The sequence below is a fragment of the Lutra lutra genome, chromosome 10 (genome assembly GCF_902655055.1).
Source record: "Lutra lutra chromosome 10, mLutLut1.2, whole genome shotgun sequence".
In the NCBI taxonomy this organism is placed as follows: Eukaryota; Metazoa; Chordata; class Mammalia; order Carnivora; family Mustelidae; genus Lutra; species Lutra lutra.
The window spans coordinates 77,499,840-77,519,022 of NC_062287.1; the positions used below are offsets into that span (position 1 = coordinate 77,499,840).

At 35.5% G+C, this 19,183-nt stretch overlaps 1 long non-coding RNA gene across 1 annotated transcript in view; it reads left to right on the top strand.

Moving 5' to 3' along the window:
* LOC125078162 (uncharacterized) overlaps positions 1 to 19,183 on the top strand; it is a 76,138-nt gene that overhangs the window by 12,599 nt on the left and 44,356 nt on the right. The window lies entirely within an intron of this gene.

Below are 19,183 nucleotides of genomic sequence, written 5' to 3' on the forward strand. Positions count from 1 at the left end.
AATATATTAGATACACAAATCATTTCATTTAGGTCTCTTTAAAAAGCAACACACCCAGCTAACCAACTACATCTCTCAAATTTTTGACCTGCCTCAGTTTTCTTCATGAAAAATGTAATTATACTGCATATTTATGTCTACTTATATATTATCTATTTCCCACTGTAGTGTGTTAAGAATTAGTGTGTTTCGTTTTCTGGTGCATATTCTTAATCTAGGAAAGCACTTTACTTATAATAGGTGCTCAATAAATGTATTTTTGAAAGAATTAAGGAATCTATATGCCTGGTTCCTTCTTTTCACAAAATAATACTAATTGGATTTTAATAGCGGCTCCCTTATCTATAACACTTTGTAAGCAATCAATATCATAGATTCTAGTCAATGTTTCTTCCTGAAGATCTATGTCTCTTCATTACATATGTGCATTTATATTATAAGATTACATTTTCTTTGTGTCATTATTCTTATAGCACAGAGTAATTGAATTTAGGCTGGAAGCAACCAGAATTATTCTATGCTTATTATGTTTTGTTTCAATATAATGTAACTTGGCAAGGATCATATGATTTCTTTGCAAAATCAGTGTAAAAGTTCACCTTGTAGACTTGGGCAATGTATAGGAATAATAATTAAATGTATATAAAAATAATTTTCTTAACCTTTTCATATATTTTTTGTGATGCTTTGTAATCACAGCTACTACCAGGATGATATTTTTAAAATGACTATCCAGTTCTGGCTGCTTCTTATTAATTATTATTAAGCAGATGTTTTAATTTTCCAAGTTGATTTGGCAAATAATGCAAATTCCAACAATATCCTCCCATAGAAGTGGGATTTATAACTCCTATTTGATGGAGAACATTTAATAAGCCATTTACCAAAATCTCATAGAAGCAAACAAACAAACAAACAAACAAAAAACCTAGAACTACTCCCTTCAGTAAGGCATTCACAGAATTCCTGTTGACTTCTCCTTTTATCAGGTATATCTCCTTTTATATCCGGGTATAAAAATAAAAGGCACTTAGATTATAGTTCAGTGAGAAAGGCAAACAGACTTCAGCCTAAAGTAAAACTAGTAATGGAGGATTCCCACATGATATTGCAAAGAAAACAGACATTAAATCTCAGTGTGAAAGTAGACATTATCTAGGTGAAGAAAATTAAGAAAAATAAAAGGAGTAGTGTTTACATGCAGGAGAAAAATATCAAGACAAAAAATTAAATCCCCTAAGAAAAGTATAAAATTTCACAGACACATAAAAATTGCTATAAGGAAATTTGTTGACAAAATTAATCCAATATAGCAAGATCTCAAATATATGAAGATATGTTTGAAAATAACAAGTATATCTGTTACTTGAAAATAACAGAGATAAAAATGAAGATAGATTGCAGAACTAAAAAATAAATTAATGACCAAAATAAATCCATCAGACACTAACATATAACTTAGAACATAAGTGAATCAGGCAACTCACGATCGAAAATCAAGTTTCTTCTTTATTTTTTTTTAAGATTTTTTATTTATTTATCTGACAGAGATCACAAGCAGGCAGAAAGAGAGAGGGGGGAAGCAGGCTTCCTGCTGAGCAGAGAGCCTGATGCGGGGCTCAGTCCAAGGACCCTGAGATCATGACCTGAGTAGAAGGCAGAGGCTTAACCCACTGAGCCACCTAGGCACCCTGAAAATCAAGTTTCTTCCGTAGAAGAAAAAAATTTGTTTTAAATGAAGAAAAAATTTCACTTAGAGCAATGGTAAAAGGAATGAAAGATGAAGAGTCCAAAATATTCTCACAGACATATAATTAATAACAATGAATATTAACAATATAAAAAGATATTATTATTAAAAGCCGTTTCCTAAGACAAAAATAAGATCTTCATATTTAAAGGACCAGCCATGTTTTAGACAGAAAAAAATCATCCATAATGAAAAGATTAAGCCATACCTGTTATATTATTGAATGTCAAACAAAAAGGAAAAAAAACTGGGTGGAAAATCTAAAGACCAATGTATCTTAATATCTGAGAGAAAGTGTGGCCCCACACTCAGGCGTCGGGCTCTCTGCCTACTTGTGATCTCTCTTTCTGTTAAATAAATAAAAATAACTTCTTAAAAAAATATATAATACAGTCATGGGAAGCGTTTAGTTTGGATAAACTTGTTCGTAAAAATAGTGTGAGTGTTTACTCCATTTACATATATGACTGAGAAAAGCTATTGCGAGGAATTATGTTTAGAGAGGGAACTATAAATCGTCTAAATATAAATGGTCCAAATATAAATGGTCTCAATCTCCACAGTTTGTGGGACTAGAATAACTCAACTGGAGGCTAGGAGAAAGGACAAGAATAATACTCAATTTTTACAGCAAAGTATTAAAACACTCTAGTGTTATATCATGTAGTAAATGGTGACTTCTTTTAACTTTCTTCAGAATCTTTTTTTTTTTTTTAAAGATTTTTTTTTTAAATTTATTTGTCAGAGAGAGAGGGAGAGAGAGCGAGCACAGGCAGACAGGATGGCAGGCAGAGGCAGAGGGAGAAGCAGGCTCCCCGCCAAGCAAGGAGCCCGATGTGGGACTCGATCCCAGGACGCTGGGATCATGACCTGAGCCGAAGGCAGCTGCTTAACCAACTGAGCCACCCAGGCGTCCCACTTTCTTCAGAATCTTAAATTGTAGAATGATCATCTTGAAATAGCATACTCTATTGGAAATAAACAGTTATCTCAACCTGTAATGTCCAGTACAGTACCACATGTGGCCACTGAGAAGTTGAACTGTGGCTGGTGTGAAATGAGATGTTCTCTATGGGTAGAATCCATACTAGATTTCAAAGACTTATATGAAAAAAAAAATCTTATTAAATATTTTTTATATTGATATAGTATTGACATTATAGTATTTTGGATATACTGGATGATGTACAATACATATAAAAATTATTTCATCTTTTATTTTTTCTACTGTTAAATATGATTACTAGAAAATCAAAAACTACATGTATTCCTCCCATATATTTCTATTGGACAGCAATGACCTGACATTTGATTTACTTTATATATTTGATAACTGGTAGCACTGTACTTTTTAAAGAATTTTCATGGATATATCATAAATATAAATATATATGAGCCAAAAAGATCCAACATAAATACAAAATATAAATATTAAATATGTATAAATCCTAAACATAATATAAAATTAATATTAAATACAAATATTAAAATATATTAATATTTTATTTCTTTGTTTTCAAACTTAATATGCTTATAATACAATACTATGGCAAAATTTTATTTACTGAATATTACTTAGAATTTTATTGGTAAGAAACAAAATTAACAGCACTTTAAATATGTGGCTTATGTTATTATTTAACTTTTTGAAAATTTTCTTTTTTTTTTTTTTTTAAAGATTTTATTTATTTATTTGACAGAGAGAAATCACAAGTAAGCAGAGAGGCAGGCAGAGAGAGAGGAGGAAGCAGGCTCCCTGCTGAGCAGAAAGCCTGATGTGGGGCTCAAACCCAGGACCTGGGATCATGACCTGAGCCGAAGGCAGCAGCTTAACCCACTGAGCCACCCAGGCGCCCCTTGAAAATTTTCTTAATGAATTCAGAATAGTTATTGATTTGTTTCTTCATTTTATGTATTTTATTTCTAGGATAACAGCTCCTATCATTATTATCTCATTATTTCTGAGATACTGGCTGTATTAAAAGCTCATTACTGTTTATAGCCACTGTTTGAGCTTTTTCTCAGCCACATTCTCAAAGAAAAAGAAACTAAAAAAAAAAAGAAAAGAAAAAAACCCAATATTTTTATATCACATATCCCTTCCTTAGTTCTTCAAATGCTGTGAACCCCTTCACTTCCATCACTTTAATAATGCAAATTGCTTTCAGGGTGCTTACCAAACTCAATATCCTCATTTCCCTTGATGTTCATTAAGGTCTTATATTTTTAATCCTCTGTTTCTTACATTTTATGCCAACCTTTTTCCTCCTCCAAGAATCCATCCTTGACTATGCAATTGCCTCCACACAAATCTCATAGGTTCACTTGTTACCTCTACAATGATCACCTCGGAATCTCCACCCCAGTCCCAAACTCTTCCTGTGCTCTCAATCTACATTCACCCTGACTCAGGGACCTCTGTTTAAACATATTATCAACTCTGAATAGCATGCCCAAAGCTGAAGACAACATGCCTTCGCAAGCCTCTTACTTTCATATTTGTTTCAATGGCATTACCATTCCCTCCTTACCCAGGATGGAAAAACCCTGTAGTTTTTACACTTGCAACATTTTTATACACTCTGAAACCAAATTACTTCTTTGTGTATCTTATCCTGTCTAACTCTGTCAATGATACCATTCTCACCGCTTCTTATCTAGACAATTGAAATGGTAAAAATAATCACTTGGTCTCCCACTTTTTTCTCCCATCGGTATAATATATGAGAGAGCTGTTGCACAGGGCTATACTAGCTGGGAAGTTTACTTGATTCTTTTTAGCACTTTCCCCCCTTCTCACCACTAGCAACAATTTTCATATATTTACATGATCATTGTTCAATATGAATTATGTCAACATATGGCTTTAGACATTGCATTAGTTTTCTATTGCTACCATAATAGATTACTCCAGATTTAGCATCATGAAACAACACATTTATTATTTCACAGATCTGACTGGTCTGCTCCAAGTTTCACAAGGCCAAAAGCAAAGTGTGGGCCATCCGGGCTCTTATTGGGAAGCTCAGAAAATTCTGTTTCTAAGCCCATTCAAATTTTTGCTGAACCATATTCTTTGTGGTTGTAGGACTGAAGTCTCCATCTTCTTGCTAATTATCAGTCAGGAGTCATTCTCAGAGGGGCACTTGGGTGGCTCAGTATATTAAGCATCTGACTTTTGATTTCCACGAACGCCATGATCTCAGGGTCCTGTGATTAGGTCCATGTCAGGCTCTAGGAGCCTGGAACCTTCTTAAGGTTCTCTCTCTCCCTCTCCCTCTGCCTCTCCCTTCCACACAGCCACACAGGCTTTCTCTCTCTCAAATAAATAAATAAATAAATAAAAATAGAGGAGTCATTCTCAGCTTCTAGAGGCTTTCTGTATTCCCTGGCTGGTGGCCCCCTTCATCTACAAAGGTAGCATTGTGGGACAAGTTCTTTTCCTGCTTGGAATCTCTTTGATCTTCCCTTTGCTTCATCTCTCCTGCTTCCTCTTCCATCACATCTCTGTTGCTTGCAGCCAGGAAAGGTTCTCTAGCTCTAATGCTCCATCTAATTAGATTGGACCCTCTCAGATAATCTATATTTTAAGGTCCACACCCTTCTTTATATCTGCAAAATTCTGAGACTAAGAGCATCCTCTAAGTAACAACTGATGACTCTAACAGATCTGCTCTTTACTTTGCAAAAAATTTTTCCCTGAGTCAATGGAAGTCAAAACCTGTCTTCTTTTCAAATTAGGGGACAAAAGGGAATATGTAGAAAGTACAAATTTAATTTAATTTAATACTTTGCCATATCTTTTCCTAGTAAATCTTTAAATCCAGCAAAGAAAATGCATTTCCTAGCTTGGTGACTTAACTCCTCTCACGAAAGTTTGACATGAATTGATGGATAGAGTCAGATTCTTCAGAATAGTCATTTCCACAGAAATAGCTGTTTGCTGAGCAGGTATTTTTTCCAAGCTCTCTTCTTCATTCAGGCAATCTGAGTATTCCCTTGGAGATACAATTTCAACCGGAGGGTTATCCTTTATATAAACCCTAGCGCAATCACAGCTCATTTGCACTATTTTCACAGGTCTGGTTAGATCTCCCACAACCAGACAGGTAGCAGGGAATGATTTTGGCCTAAACACATCCATGTGAGGATTAAATTTCTAAATCTGAATGGCCTCTGGGCTGGTTCCCCAATCTCCAACCATATTTTCTTTTCTTTTCTTTTTTTAAAGCTTTTTCCACCCTTTTTATTTTATTTTATTTTTTATCATTATATTCAGTTAGCCAACATATACTATATTACCAGTTTTTGATGTTGTGTTCCATCATTCATTAGTTGCATATAACACCCAGTGCTCTTCACAACACATGCCCTCCTTAATACCCATCACCTGGGTAGCCATATCTTCTTATCCCTAAAGTTCCTGTCACTGAAGGATGATTTTTTCTAAAAGCACAAAATCCTTGAAGACTTGGCTCCTTAGGCTTTCCAAAAGTCATTTTCATATTTTGGCTATGAAACTTAAATTTCCACACTATTTTGGCAGTGGACTTCACCAGTATTTATGGGTACATTCTCCCAAGACAGGGGCATGTTGCATAGAAGTTCACTTTCATCATGAGAAAAGACCTCCCTCACAGCTTTTTTCAACGTATATCCCTAGTTTCTTGTGATATTTCCTGAGTTGCAAGAGGTCAGCCACTTGGACCATTGTATGCTCCTCTCTTTTCAGGAATAAGATAACCCATCTTTTAGGAATTCAAGACATTATAAAGATAGTTAAATTTCACCTACTATATCTTTTCTTTTATAGTTTGTTTCTGATGACTATCTTATACTTTTTGAGAGTTACTAAGGCTTTCTGAAGAACTATGTCTTTTTCCATCCCTTTTCCATTTTAATTTCAGTGGTTAATAATCATCTTCTATTTTATGATTACCTAGTGTTTTATTTAATTAATTTTTCATTTCGTTATTATAAACATTGTTACATTCAGTGGCATTGTAAGTATATCCTCAAGATAAACAATTTATTTATTGAGATAAATTCCTGGAAATCATAGAGTGAAAGAATACACTCAATTTTGCAATTTTTAATTTGTGTTCCCAAATGTTTCTCCAGAAATATTATACCAAGCTTCATTCTCACCAACCAGATAACAAGGTTCCAATTTCCATGAACCTTTTTTTTTTTTTTTTTAAGATTCATTTATTTGGGGCGCCTAGGTGGCTCAGTGGGTTGAGCCGCTGCCTTCGGCTCAGGTCATGATCCCAGGTCCTGGGTTCGAGCCCCACATCGGGCTCTCTGCTCAGCGGGGAGCCTGCTTCCTCCTCTCTCTCTGCCTGCCTCTCTGCTTACTTGTGATTTCTCTCTGTCAAATAAATAAATAAAAAAATAAATAAAAAAATAAATTAAAGATTCATTTATTTGAGAGAGAGAGCTCTAGCACAAGTTGGGGGAAGAGCAGAGGGGCCAGGAGAGAGAATCTCCAGGAGACTCCCTGCTGAGCACGGAGCCTGCTGGGAGGATGGGGTGGGGGCTTGATCCCAGGATCCTGAAATCCTGAGATCCTGAGATCATGACCTGAGCTGAAACCAAGAGTTGGATGCTGACCGACTAAGCCACCCACCCAGTTGCCCCTTCATGAACTCTTCAACACAATGCTTAGAATTAAAAAGCTGCATTGTATTTTGTTTTCACCTAATTTTATGTCATTATTATGTTTTTAATATTATGAGCAGTGGGAACTTGATGAATATTGTTATTCTTTTTCAGAGGAAAAAAAAGAGATGCAACTAAATTTCAGCAGACTCTGACATCAGCTTTAATATATTCCTTTTTTATATGTACTGCAATAAAACAATCAAGTAAGGAATCCCATATGCTCTAATTGTATATAAATGTTAAAAGCTAATTTACCACAGTAAATAAATAAATAAATAAATAAATAATCAATCTATGGTATGCAATTCATTTGGACTTGCTTCATAGTAAGAGCAATAGCAATAAACCACAGAAGAAATATTTTTTGTTTTGCTTTGTATTTTAAATTTTTGCTATCTTTGTTTCAGTTTGCACATTGCTATAATTAAGCCCTTGAATTCAGTTATTATCAACAGGGGGCACCAATCATAAAATAAAAAATGATGTTTTGGTTAATTCTTTGCAGGTAGAAATCTACTTATGCTTGGTTACAGTTACCTGAAGCACCTGGAAGAGGGACTTGGGAAGTGGCAGTTTGTGCAGGTTTGGAAATAATAATATTGATATTATAGCTTTTTTCTTTTATAGTTTTCTGAATAATTAGAGACTATTCTGGATGATGATCTGGAAATGAATTGGGTGATAGATTGCAAGGTAACGTTGAACGTTCAGGGTCTGAAGATCGCAGTCTCCTGAGACTGGAGGTACTTAAGAGGGTATTATAAATAGTAATAGCACAAAAACTGTAGAGTAAGAGGTAAAATATTAGACTTTCAAAGATTGGTGATCTCTTGCCAGGTTTGTCTGTCATGTGGGAAATCCTAAGAGGAAACATGCATAGCCTGCAGTGTCAAAAAGAAAGATTCAGTGTTTAAAATTTAGTGTTGCCTCTTCTAAATGATTTCTTTTTTTGCTTTATAACTTTAAAAACGTTTTATTTCTTCCTTAGAACTCTCCGAGGAAAATTTCTGAACCAAATTTTTTGCCTATTTCCTAGTCGTCAGGCACTCTCTAGTTTAGCTTTTTGTCTGATGTAACCATCAGGTAGAAATTACACCCAGTCTGGAGCACTGAATGCTCACAATATCAGAGGAGTAGAGCTGAGATCTGAGCAAAGGTTTACTGAATTTCAAAACCACCCTCATTTTGTTAAGTCATAGAGGCAAATACCCAAAGGGCCTGTTCTATTTTTTTTTTTTTAAGTTTCTATTTCACACTTTAAAAGGCTCATGTCAAAATGAGAATGATAAACCTATCAATACCAGAAACATATTACTAAAAAATATCCTACTCTTGAAGGACAACCACATGTCATAGGTACTTGTGATGAGGTAGGAGCATATACCCAAACAAATTCTTCAACTGTCATCAAAATTAAGTCTAAGCATGATTTTTAACCTGCTTTCTTCTGTCACTACCTACCTCCTACTGTAGTTCCATTCATGCTGTAAACCAGCCATGATCTCACAGATATTTTCTCTTCCTAGGGCTAAAACACTCACCTCTCTGACCGCCAGACATATTCTACCCACTCTTAGTGTGGCTGCCTTCTACTTATCTTTTTGTTTCTTCCTGAGATAGTCACCCCCTTCCTATGGTAACATTCCTTACACACCCTTATTGTACCATAACTATACTATACCATACTACATTGTATTTGAATTTTCTGTCCACTTCTCTGCCTTTCACAATAGAATTTGCATGGCTGAAGGGCAGGAGATTCCCTTAATCACAATTATAATCTACACTGATTATGGCCAGATATCACACGCACACACGTACGTTGATTTAATGAATTATTCCTAAGTGAGCAGGTCAAACCCATTTTCCTAAAAGAAAAAAAGATACCCTCTCTATTAATGTTTCCACTGTGTTTTATACTATATGTCTTTCAAGTCTAATCACTCACAGTGACCTTTAATTCATTCATCTCCTTCATTCTCCTTAAACAACAGTGTTCTGTTAAAATTCTGTTGTTGTTGCTTGTTACCCTGGTCTCCAGACCTGCCTCATTTCATCAGAGAATGTTTAGGTTACACAATAAGTTTTATTGATAGCTTTTCCCACTTCAGGCTTTTTCCTTTATTATCAATCTTAAAGAGTTAAGCCAAAGAGTACTTTCTTGGATTAGAGGTGGGATAGCTGAGGGAGGCTTCAAAGATTGAGCTAGACTTGTTCATAAACATGTTGGACCACATTATTCTGGCAGGGAAAGCCTCGATGGAGCAAACTGACTTTGAGTTGGGCATACCCCCTCCCCAAAAGCCCTAGGAACACACATGAACTAGAAGGAAGCTTCACATTGTTTCCATCTCTGAAATTGGATGAAGATGATCTTGCATTGAAAATGTTAATAGGGGCGCCTGGGTGGTTCAGTGGGTTAAGCCGCTGCCTTCGGCTCAGGTCATGATCCCAGGGTCCTGGGATCGCGCCTCACATCGGACTCTCTGCTCAGCAGGGAGCCTGCTTCCTCCTCTCTCTCTCTGCCTGCCTCTCTGCCTGCTTGTGATCTCTCTCTGTCAAATAAATGAATAAAAATCTTTAAAAAAAAAGAAAAGAAAATGTTAATAGAAGCAGACATAAATTCTACCTAGAGAACAATTATATCACCTTAGGTCTCAAAGTTCTACAAACACTTATTACAAATATAATAGCTTGATGAAGTAAAACATATTCATGCAGATGAGAAGCTAATACTGTCTGAAACATGAAAAAAAAAAAAAAAGGAAGATTTGACCCCTACGGGTTACTGATAGTAGAATTATCAGTTACAGGATTGTACATGTTGATCAGTGCCTGCTTGAAATAATAGTTCTATTGGACCACGGCTGAATTGATGAGATGTTATTTTAGTTATGAAGGGTGACTTCTGATTACCCGAATGAAGTGAGTAAGCCAAGTAAGTATCTGTAAGGAGAACATTCGAAATCCTAGAATTTAGATATGTAAGGCCCTTATGTGGAAAACAAAAGGGGTGGGGATCTCTTAAAAGCAGGCTAGTGCAGCTGTATCAGAGTGAATGAGGAGGACACTTTACAGACATAGTCAGGGGCCAAGTCATGAAAGGCTTTGTAGAATCCAGTAAGGAGTACTAGGTTTCTTCTCAATGTGATGAGAATCTTACGAAGGCATGGAATCAGATTTGTCTTGTGTTTTTTTTTGTTTTTGTTTTTGTTTTTTTTTTAAAGAATATTATATGTAGAGAAAGACTGTAGAGCCAGGATTCCTCAACCTGAGAACCACTGACATTTTAGGCCAGGTACATTTTTGTTGTCTTTGTCCTTTATACACTGTCTGGTGTTTAGCAGCATCCCTGGCCTTTTCCCAGTAGATACTGGCAAGACCCTTTAAACTGTGACAACCGAAAGTGTCCACAAACTTTGCGCAATTTTCTTGGGAAGAAGGAGGGTGCAGTCACTCCCAGCTGAGATACCCTGCTGTAAAGATCAAGAATGGAGGCAAGAAGATGTTTGAGAAGGCTATTACAGTTGTGCCAGTAAGACGTTGGCCTGATCTAGGAGAGTAGTGGCAAACATAATGAAAATGGTTGGACTGAGATGTATTCTGAAGTTAGAGAGGACAGGTCAAGATGCTACTGAATGTGGAAGAGGAGACTTACACTTTTATTCTGCTATGGACCACTTTGTCAGTTTGATGAAGTCCATAGACCTTTCTCAGAATATTATTCGGTAAATATATATCATTTAAAACAAAATCAAATATACTAACATGAAGTTGCAGTATTGTGATTTATAAGAAATATATATTTCATTCAGATGACCAAAATATATTTCTTGTGTAAGTTTGACCTCCCTAGTGGTTCCTGGTTCACAGCTCCTAAACCCTTGAAATTTCCTAAGTGATAAAAGCAATGGGGACATCTTTTGTTACAATATTTGATCCTGAGCTTAGTTCTTGCATCTGATTCTAGGCCATAAATGTAAAATGGATGTCGTGTTATCTATAATAAAGCCCTGTCCACTGCAACTGGTGGGTTAACGTAAATGAGGTGACTTTTGGAAAGCATCTAAGGATGGGGGCTAGTTGCCAGAGGACAGTGAGACTTTTCGTCCTGCTCCCTGATCTCCTGGGAGGGGAGAGGGGCTGGAGGTTAAATCAATCACCAGTGGCCAATTATTCAATAAACCATACTTATGCAATGAAGCCCATAAAAACCCAAAACGACTGGATTCAGAGAGCTTCCAGATTGGCAAACATGTGAACATTAAGTGAGAGTGGCTTGAAGAGAGGATGGAAGCTCTGTACCCTTTCCTCATACCTTGCCTAATGCATCTCTTCATTTTCACTGTTTGCATTATGTCCTTTTACAATAAATATGTAAGTAATTAAGTAAGTAAGTAAACTAGTAAGTAAGATGTTTCTCTGTGTTTCCACTCCAGCAAATTAATTGCACCCAAGGTGCAGAGGTACAGGTACTGATAACAAAAACCAGGACTTGCCACTGGTATTCTGAGTTGAAGGGCCCTCCTCTTGGCAGCTGGTTGGTCAGAAGCATAGGTAACAAACATGTGACTGGCATGTGTGGTCGTGGTGAGGGAGGAGTCTCATGAAACTAAAACTTAATTGAATTTTCAGACACCCTGCCTATTTACTGACAACTTCTTGTTATTGGCCTGGGGAACACCCCTCTTCCTACACAGTAGAATTAGGTCCAAGAGCCTAACATACCAGGAGAACATGAATAGAAATTTTACCAGAAATTAAACTATGTTCCTATAATTTCTATACTCTTTTATGTTATAGAAGCAAGTTCTCTCTTGATCATAAAAACTATTTTATAGACTTTACTGTCATTGATTTTTTTCATAGCTTATTTTTTATAATCACCTATTTTTAACCAAAGCATTGAATTCATAGACCCTCAATTGAGAAAATACAAATCTCTGAGACACCACAGATTTTAATCACTAAGTCATTATTATTTGCTATGAAACAGTAAAAATAGACTTCATTCTTTTCAGACTTTTAAATGACAACCAGAAAGAACTTGAGGCTGTGATATACTAAAAAATTCAATATTCTTTGCTACCTCAAGCTTTCAGCAATTCTCACCAATCTGTAGGCAATATCGAATATTGAATTCCAGGAAAATTTCAACTTAAGCTACTCTGCTTCATTGTCAAGTGATTGCTTATTAGGAGAAAAATCTTGCAGACCTTGGCATATGAATTTAAATGAAACTTCCTGGTGATTGTTGGAACTTAGAAGCAGCACCTGTTGCCCTTTTCAAATAATCTGCATCCTTTCTTGGGTTTCTGTCGGCCCTGTTCAATGAGCTAGAGACAGATGCTTCTATCAGCCCCAAAGCTCCTTCTCTATTTCCTCATTTGACTGTCTCCTTGAACTAAGACCAAACTTGATTCTTGTGTTGGGGCTAAGATTTGAAAAAAAAAAAATTTTTTTAAGATTTTATTTTATTTATTTGACAGACAGAGATCACAAGTAGACAGAAAGGCAGGCAGAGAGAGAGGAAGGGAAGCAGGCTCCCTGCTTCACAGAGAGCCCGATGTGAGGCTCGATCCCAGGACCCTGGGATCATGACCTGAGCCAAAGGCAGAGGCTTTAACCTGCTGAGCCACCCAGGCGCCCCTAAGATTTGAAAAATTTATCGGTGAATTTAGAGTGGATACTCTGGATTGGCAAACGCATCAGATAGAGCCGTGTCTTAGAATCATAAGTCCTGCTCTTTCACTTCTACAATTTTCTCTGTTTTAGATGAATCCAATAATCCTCTCTGATAAAATTAAATAGTCAAATGATTTATAAGCAATTTAGTGCTAAGCAAATAATAAATATGATTATTGCTTGAAAGGAGAGCTTGATCACAGATAATCATTTTGTCTGGGCAATAGGAAAGGCTTACAAAAACAGAATCTGAATTAAAACTGTCCTGGTTTTGGGTCCTCCAGATGATCTTGAGTAAACTATCTTGCCCATTAAAATTAATTATTTTGTGTTTGGAATATGGATAACTCCATCATATGGTGGATGAAGGTAAAAATAATCTAAAAACAGCAGAATGTGGAAAATCCTATCACTAATCTCATTATTAATTAACTTAATAAAAGTTACTTCTCCAATCTTGTTAAAACTTAAAATACTGTATTAGAATTTAATATTAAATTTTGAATTCACTTATATTTTCTTAATTCATGAGTGTTCTCTTAAAAAGGTTGTTAAGCCACTTAAACACTAAATTCCTCTTTGTCTTTCTGGACCAAATTAGTCTTCCATCCAAGATCCCTTTCTCAAAGGAAATTCAGACAAGGAAACTTAATTGACCTCTGTGAATGCTATCTTCACCCTAGGTAAAATTTCAATCAGTACATTAGAGAGGTAGTTTTACGTTTGTTGATGTTTGTTTTGTACAGATCAATCACAGAAAAACTCATTTCCTGAATATTAGATTCACCTTGTTAAAAATCTGTTTGCAAATCTTTGACAGCATTAAAGGTCATTAACTTTACTAATTGGAAGTCATCACAGGAATGGATATAATCAAGAGGAATGATGTTTCAAATTGGCTTTCAGAAAAATAGAAGATAGGAGCTCTTGTCCCCACTTTAGTAAGCTGGGACAGACACGCACACGCAAGTACACACACTCACATATACATTTAGATCAATATGTACAGTGTTTATTCACAGACAGACAAAACATGCTGTAAAGGAATGGGTTCTTCAGCAGAATATAGCGTGGCACACTTGCATTTATCATTGAAAGATGTCTCTCATGGTGTGTCATGTAGCAAATGTTGTGCAATTTGGTTTGGGGAAAGTACTGAACTCACTCATGCACTCATGGAATGCTAGGAAGAAATTATATTATTATATTTTCTGAACTATACAATGAACCCAATGTATTCTTCACTGAAACAAAACTTCCAGTGAAGTCTTAAGTCAGTTGGAGAGTTACTACAGATTTACCAGCAAGGGTATGTGGGCAAAGGAGGCTTCTCAAGCAAAATGCAGTAATAATTATGACCATTAAGTTTAAATCATAACTTACCCTATTTTTATGAATTGAGTGGTTATTATTTTATGAAAAAAAATGGAAAATGGAATAAATTTACTAATGTATCTCTTAAAGGCAAAGAATTAACATGTATTCTACAACTACCATGTGCATATAGCATAGACATTTTCTTTTAATCTTCCAAATAGAAAGGTATTGCTAGGTGGAGCTCCCTGAATGAGTGAGTTGTTCACGATCAAATAATGAGCAATTTATAGAATCATGGCTTATATATTTATTCATTTTTCTAGCTTTACTGCAGTATAATTGACAAATAAAATTGTATATACCTGAAGTATACAATGTGATGATCTGGTATATGTACACATTGTGAAATGATTACCAAAATCAAGTTAATTAACATGTCTACCACTCATATAGTTCTATATCTCCCTCACTTCGGTGAGAATGTTAAAGATCTACTCTCTTAGCAAATTTCAGGTATAAAACACAGTATTACTGGGGTTTCTGGCTGGTTCAGGTGGTACAGCGTGTAACTCTTGATGTTGGGGTTGTGAGTTTGAGCCTCACTTGGGTATAGAGATTACTTAAAAATAAGTCTTTTTAAAAATATAGTAGTATTTGGGCACCTGGGTGGCTCAGTGGGTTAAAGCCTCTGCCTTCAGCTCAGGTCATGATCCCAGGGTTCTGGGATCGAGCCCTACATCGGGCTTTCTGCTCAGCAGGGAGCCTGCTTCCTCCTCTCTCCCTCTGCCTGCTTCTCTGCCTACTTGTGGTCTCCATCTGTCAAATAAATAAATAAAGTCTTTAAAAAATATATAGTATTATTTACTACTATGAGGTATTAAAACCTCAGAACTTATTTATCCTATAACTAGAAGTTATACCCTTTGACTAACATCTCCTCAATTCCCCTACCTCTAAACCACTGACAATAACCGTTCTGTGTTTATGAGTTTATTTAGGTTATTTCTGTAACTTGGTTATTGTGAATAATGCTGCAGTGAACATTAATGTGCAAATATCTATCCAACATATTACCCAGAGACCCAGAGGTGGGGTTGCTGGATTTCTTGGTAGTTCTATTTTTGATTTCTCAAGGAATACTCTTTTCTATAATGGTTGTACCAATTTACACTCCTGGCAACAAAGAGTAAGGGTTCTCTTTTCTCAAAATCCTCACCAACATTTGTTATCTACTCTTTTTGATAATAGCCATCTTAAGAGGTATTAGGTAGTTTTGATTTGCAATTCCCTGATGATTATTAATGTTGAGAACCCTTTCATATACTTCTTGGAAGAAAAGTCTATTCATTTCATTTACTGATGTTTAAATTGTATTATCCTTTTTTTACTATTGAGTTGTGAGTTTCTTCTATATTTTAGATATTAATCCTTATCAGATATGTGGTTTATGAATATTTTTTCCAAGTATTTATTGATTTTCTGTCTGGATGATATATCTTATTGAGAGTAGGGTATTGAAGTTTCTTACTACTATCGCATTGCTATCTCTTTCTTCTTCACTTCTGTCCAGATTTGCTTAATAAATGCTGTGCCACAATGTTGGGTGCATATATATTTATAATTATTGTATCATCTTAATGAATTGACTCTTTTATCATTATACAAAGACTTTCTTTGTCTCTTCCTAAAATTATTGAGTTATAGTATATATCCTTTAAATATATCTTCCCATTTGCCCAGATTAAAGCACTGCAAAGGGATGTACAATCACCAACTATTTCTCTTTTTGATGTTCCCACAGAGAAGTGTCCAGGTCTTTTTGGTTTTATCAGTTTCTCTATAAATAACAAGGAGACAACAATAGTCTACATAACATCAAAACCAGCAGCAATAATAGTAACTATAAACAGGTGAGATAAGATAGTTTTCTAAATTCTTAAAGCAGTGTAGTTGATTTTTTCCTCAGATCAGGAAACTAAGTTTCCTTTTCTTCTGGATGCGCTTGTACTGTAGATTGTATGAAGGCAACTGTCATTTTTTCATGCAAGCTGTCACTTAAAAATATTTTTGTCTCCAAGAAAGAGATCCTGCCATTTGTAACAGCATGGGTGGGATTGGAGGACATTATGCTAACTAAAATAAACTAGGAGCAGAGATGGGTAGACGCCCAAAGGGTACAGAGATGCAGCTATGTAGAATGAAAAAAAGTACAGAGATCTAAGCTATGGTCTATAATAATAATAACTACGGTCAATAATACTGTATTGAATACCGGGAATTTTCTAAGAGAATAGCTTTCAGATGCTCTTACCACACATACACACAAAAATCACTATGTGAGAAAATGAATATGTTAATTAGCTTGATGTAGAAATCCTTTCACTATGTATATGTATATCAAATCATAATGTTTAAATACATATAATTAAAAACAAACTTTGTCTCTGGATTAACCCATTTCACCAGGCAATATAGTCTATCCAGTTTGCTCTCCTACAGATATTGTTTCTCTTCATGTACAATCTTGGTGCATCTGATTCTTCATTCAAAGATACAATTTGACATGGCTCTGTAGTGCATTGGACTTCTAGTTCAAAGATACAACTTGAGGACAAGTAGGAAATGATGGCAGAAGACAAAGTTAACTTGTTAATAATTTAGGACATGTAAGATGGCATTTACATGTCCTCTAGTGCTTTTATTTTATTTTATTTTGTTTTATTTTAGTGAACAAAAGTTCTTGTGTGTGTATATGTGTCAATGGATGCAAATTTGTATTTTTGCACACTGGTTTTAAATTATTCGTGAGTAATCCCTATCCAAAGGTTATTTTCCAAACCTGATTTTGATTATTTTCATCATTAAGTTCTATGTCCTTTGGGCAAGCTCAAAACTAAATCTTCATAGCTTGACTCAAAATAGTACCCTCCTTCTCCTGCATTTCTTTTCCTTCTTCTGCTCCCCTTTCCTCATCTCTTTCCTCTTTCCCATCCCTCCAACCAGCTCCAGGCCAGTTTTGCTGGCCTGGAAAACTCCAGGGAGTTTTGCTAATGTAACTGTTTCACAGATAAAATGAAGTTACAGGGAAATTCAGAAATTTTGGGTAATGGGCATTCTAATATGAAAATCTGAATACATTTTTATGTAAAAATACAATTTATTTATCTGATATGTAATGACAAATTTGATTTTTTTAGGCTGGTCTAGGAAGCTAGCCATCTCTTCTGTGGTTGCTCCTATGGCAAAACAGCTCCCAATTATAAGTTCCCAATAACTATTAACCTTTGAGACTTTCTCCTGTGAATCAGCACATAGTTTCTTTATATGGAATTCTAAACTTCCCACTCCTAGCAACACCAGCTTCCTCTCATTTTTCAAGACTCTTCAATACCACTTTTACTTTGTTGACTTGATTCTTGCTTATATATATTCTTGCAAATATATATTTGTTGGCTTTAAAATATATCCAAGCAGAACAAAGTTGGCTTCAATGTACGGCTTTCAGTCTCTCTAGAAAGCATAGCACTTTTACTCAATTTGTTAACTTAGGAAAAACAACTGAGAGGTGAATTTATTTGTGAAAGAGTTCATATATTTATGAAGATACATTCGTTCTTGAAAGGTTATTTTCTGCAAAGTAAGATATAGTGTTACTTCTTGTGTTCAGCCCTTGATGCAAAAGAGCTCTTTCCAGTTTTAGGACTAAGTGCTATGTCATATAGCTAGGAAAGGTATGAGATTTTTTTTTTTTTCATTTCTAACTTCTGATCTCTTAAGCATTGTTCTTAGGCAATGATAATAACCTTCACATTTACAGGGTACTAAAATAACATATAGGTAAAACTAAGTTACTTCTTTCTGTGAAAGAATTCTGGTTTAGCAGAAAGGCAGTGGGTCTCCAAATCAGTCATTGGTTTATAGGCCAGTTCTGATGTACCCTGGATATGAGAGGTTCGGCAACTATTTAACTTCCTGAGGACTTGGTGTCCCATATGTAATGTTGGTCCTTCCTCATACACTTGTGTTAGGATATAACAAATTATTTAAAACTTATATAATAAGCATTTAAGAATGTTGTCTATAATTACTGTATATAAAGAACCATAGAATACTAGCATTCTATAAAGAATAGGCGTAAGTAGGGCGCCTGGGTGGCTCAGTGGGTTAAGCCTCTGCCTTCGGCTCGGGTCATGATCCCAGAGTTGTGGGATTGAGCCCCACATCGGGCTCTCTGCTCGGCAGGGAGCCTGCTTCCCCCGCCCTCTCTCTGCCTGCCTCTCTGCCTGCTTGTGATCTCTCTCTCTCTCTCTAAAAAAAAAAAAAAAAAAAAAAAGAAAGGCGTAAGTAACAACAATGATAAGTGTGTAATCTACACACTTCTACTTCATGGGATGAGACATAAATAGGAACATTTCAATATATTTTATTCATTAATTCTCTTTCTTTAATGTAAAATATTACGTTAACCTACTATGTGCCAAGGTCTAAGTGTACCAATTGTGATTCCCAACCTCGTACGGCTTACACTCCTGACTTCATATTTCTTCAGTTTTCAAGTTTCCTTAACTGTTCCGTTAAAAGATATGCTTTGTTTCTCAACTAAAAATCATATTTTTCATTTTTATTTATCTTAGACTGCTCAAAGTAGGATGACTTTGGACCTGTCCTATGCAAATCATGGGCTACTGATGTGGTAGATAACTGTCTCTTCAATATGCTCCTACAGTTCTATGTAATTCTTCATTATAGTGTAATTACACTAGTTTG